Source organism: Cebus imitator, unplaced genomic scaffold (genome assembly GCF_001604975.1).
Source record: "Cebus imitator isolate Cc_AM_T3 unplaced genomic scaffold, Cebus_imitator-1.0 Scaffold84, whole genome shotgun sequence".
Classification (NCBI taxonomy): Eukaryota; Metazoa; Chordata; class Mammalia; order Primates; family Cebidae; genus Cebus; species Cebus imitator.
This window is the reverse complement of record NW_016107399.1, coordinates 240,000-244,196: the sequence shown is the minus strand read 5'-3', so window position 1 is coordinate 244,196 and position 4,197 is coordinate 240,000. Positions and strand designations below refer to the sequence as shown.

The 4,197-nt window shown below is 45.5% G+C and overlaps 1 pseudogene; it reads left to right on the top strand.

Moving 5' to 3' along the window:
* The first annotated feature begins 546 nt into the window (after window positions 1–546).
* Window positions 547–3,753, top strand: LOC119472073 (annotated as a pseudogene).
* Window positions 3,754–4,197: the final 444 nt, after the last annotated feature.

Sequence of the window (4,197 nt, the reverse complement as noted above, 5' to 3'; positions counted from 1 at the left end):
CTTTTACCTTGCTTATCTATGCTTGCAGCTTGATTTTTCAGACTGCTTTTTGTTAGAAATGAAATGATTTGGGGCTGCTTTTTATCAAATGAAAACCTTACTGAGGACTTTCTTACCCTATCTGCCTGAATAATTTGTAGCTCCTGTATCAATATGAAATGGCTTATAGTTGCACTGAGCCAGAAGATAATGAAATTATATAATCAGAATTTTATATCAGGAAGGGACCTAAAAGATAAATTGGCCCAAACATAGCATTTTAAACTATAAAATATAAGATTCAGAAAGATTGACTTTTTCAAAGTCACATTAGTTTGAGTCATAGTCAATATCACAATTCAGTTTAATAGAACAGAAATATATTAAGCACTTACTATGTGTCAGGTTCTTAGAAATTCAGGGAACAAAGATTTTAAAAAAGGTGAATTCTACCTTTGATCTTACTATCTCATTAGAGAGCCATACATTTCATGCCTTTCCTCAATTTGAAGATTTAGCATGGGCCCCATCCTGTTTGGCTCTGTCCCGCCACAGTACCAGCCAGCCATGAGCTCCAAGCGGTTCAACAAGAGCCCCTGGTACCAGCTGTTGGCCAGGTCAGGCACCGGCTCCTGTCCAAGTATGACCCCCAGAAGGAGGCAGAGCTCCGCAGCTGGATTGAGGGACTCACTGGCCTCTCCATCCGCCCCAACTTCCAGAAGGGCCTGAAGGATGAGATTATCTTATGCACACTCATGAACAAGCTATAGCCGGGCTCAGTCCCCAAGATCAACCACCCCATGCAGAACTGGCACCAGCTAGAAAACCTCTCCAACTTCAGCAAGGTCATGGTCAGCTACAGCATGAACCGCTTGGACCAGTTCAAGGCCAACGACCTGTTTGACAGTGGGAACATGACGCAGGTGCAGGTGTCTCTTCTCGCCCTGGCGAGGAAGGCCAAGACTAAGGGGCTGCAGAGCAGGGTGGACATTGGCATCAAGTACCCAGAGAAGCAGGAGTGGAACTTCGAGGACACCACCATGAAGGCCAGCCAGTGCGTCCTAGGGCTGCAGATGGGCACCAACAAATGCACCAGCCAGTCGGGCATGACCGCATACGGCACCAGGAGGCATCTCTACAACCCCAAGAACCACATCCTGCCCCCCATGGACCACTCGACCATCAGCCTCCAGATGGGTACCAACAAGTGTGCCAGCCAGGTGGGTATGACGGCTCCTGGGACACAGCGGCACGTCTATGACACCGAGCTGGGAATCGACAAGTGAGACAGCTCCTCCATGTCCCTGCAGATGGGCTACAGCAGGGCGCCAACCAAAGTGGCCACGTCTTTGGCCTGGGCTGGCAGATACATGACCCCAAATACTGCCCGCAAGGCACAATGGCCAATGGGGCTCCCTCTGACGCCGCCAACTGCCTGGCAGCGGGGAGGTCCCTGAATATCCCCCTTCCTACAGGAGGAGGCCGGCTGCTAAGGCTCCCAGCATGCTCTCTCCCCACATCGTCTTCCCATCTGGGTGTTTGGGTTTTTCTGTGTTTTCATCTTTTTTTTTTTCTTAACCTGTTCAGTGCTGCGAAACAACCGAGGGTCTGTGAGTGGCTCGTGGGATCAGCAGGGCTTTTTTCCCCTTGCCTTGGTCCTTTGCAAGATTGAGCCACCAGGATTCAGGGTAAGGGGTTAAGGTTGTATCCAGATCTGTGTAGTGTGAGGGTCCCTGATGGCATGTCCAGGATGTGGGCAGAGCTGTGCTGGGGAGAAGAGACCTGGGCTTGGAAGGAACCGCCCCCGAACGTTTCCGGTTGCCTCGCCTCTTCCCACTTTTGTCACCCAATCAGTTTGTGGTTTCCGTACCTGCAAAAGTTTCAGGAAGTATTAACAAAAGAAAAACTTATTTTTTTCACCGGAGGAATGGGGTGGAGACAGTGGAGGGGGTGCTGGGAAATAGGTCCCCTGGGAAAGGGGGCCTGACTACGATGCTAAATATTTCAGGCTCCCAAGTGGCTGGATTTCCCTACGACCCTCAGAGCAACAAACCTCAGACCCTCAGACCTGCCCTGGGGCCCTGTGGGGTAAGTGAGGCCCGTACAAGGAAGCGGAATTCTGAGTTGTTGGGGGTAAGCTTGACCCCATCTCTATGCTACTCTGCCCTCCCCATAACCTCATTTTTTTTTTTTTAACTTGTTGCTGTTGCCCAGGCTGGAGTGCAGGGGCGATCTTGGCTTACTGCACCTCCACCTCCCTGGCTCAAGGGATTCCCCTGCCTCAGCCTCCCAAGTAGCTGGGACTGCAGGTGCTCCACGACACTGGCTAATTTTTCTATTTTTAGTAGAGACAGGGTTTCACCATGGTGGCCAGGCTGGTCTGGAACTCCTGGCCTCAGATGATCCACCCACCTCGGCCTCCTCAAGTGCTGGGATTACAGGCATGAGCCACAGCACCAGCCCCTCAGTAGGTTTTAAGGAGCTCCCAGCCCTCTTTCTCCCCTTCTGGGCCTCACCAGCTACACTACTGCATCTCCCCCGGCCATAAACCCCACCAAGTACTGCACAGGGACTCCCACCCAGGGGCCCTCCTCCATGAGGTAATGTGATATCTGACTGTGGACCATGTGAAATAAAACCTCTGTTTCTAAGAAAAAGAAAGAAGAAAGAAAAGAAAGAAAGAGAAAAAGAAAAAAGAAAGAAAATTTAGTATTGTATTGTAATTCTATGATACAGTATACAAAGTGTCTGATTTGCTGTTTCTGAAAAGCCTTTTTGGAGAAGATGGCACATGAGTTGGACACATCAAGAAGGGTAGGAAGGGCATTCCAGAGAAAGATAACTGGAAGAGCAAAGGCGTAGGGGTATTATGTATATATGAACAAACAAGCTGAAAAGGGTGGAGGCAAGAAATGGCAAGAGCTTTGCTAGGTAGGAACTAAGTCTTATAGGGCAACATTGACAGGTACTTAGGTTTTATTTTGTAGAACAGTAGAATGTGGATTTTAAAACTGAAAATATAAATGTAAATTTATTTGATATTCTGGTTGCAATATGGGGAAAAGGTGACTACTTAGGAAGTAATAAGAGTAGCCCAGGAAAGAGGTGATGAGGCCATGATCTAGAACGGTGGTCATACTGGAATATAACAACATAAAATTGCCAAGGAGGGGAAAATTCAAGGAAGTTGAGAATTGTTAGTGTTGAGGAGTCTGTGATTACTTTTAGGTTTCTAACTGAGAGGCTGTATCGATGATGCTGTCTAAGTATTGGAGCGAAATAAATTTGCATTTGTAATAAAACAATAAATTTCATTTTGAACACAGTGAGATTGAGGTTCCTGTGTGGCATCCAAGTTGATGTGTCCAGAAGGACATGTGAGGCTAACGTTCATGATAGAGTCAGACTAGGGTGATATATGTGGGAGTCATCAATTTACTTGAAATGATGAGAGTAGATGAGATCACTAAAAATATCGTATAAATAATGAAGACTATTGGCCCTGCTAAGAGCTTGTAAAATACACACAAACACATACTTACTGATAAATGATCAGAGAGGAGAAAAAGAATCAATAGAGCATTTGTATATGTGCTGAAGGAGAGAACTGACTTTCAAGAAGTGAGTGGTTAACATCAAATGCTTCAGAGAGATCCAAAAAGATACGGTTTGGAAAGTCTTCGCTGGATTTGATCATAGGGGCATGTTTGGTAATCTTTCCAGAACCATGTGCTGCTGCACATCACGTTGCATGGTGGAACAACAGATGACTGACAGTGACTCCCAATCAAGAGCTCTTTCCACTATACCACATTGTCAAAACTTTATCTTCAACTCTCTTCCTTCTCTGCTATCTCCCAACTACCTGAAGTCCATTTGCAGATGACGATTATGTCTTTTTGTTTAAATACAGTAGAGAATTATTGAATGTAATTTCAGAGCTTTATGTTCAGTCCTTTTTTGGATCCAAATTTGTAGGTTCTACAGTATCCATTACTTAGGAAAAAAAAAGTAAAAAGTACTAGAGTCAAGAAGGGCCTTCTAAAAACTGACGTGCTTTTAAATTTATCTAATTTTTAGAAAAAATTAATATATTTTCTGGCTGTATGTTTTACAAGACACTCAACTGTCAAGATTATCAGCAATATTAAACATCAGTTTTGACACTTCCAAGTTATGATGACAGACTGAAAGCCTCCCTTCAGGAAATGCAGTGCA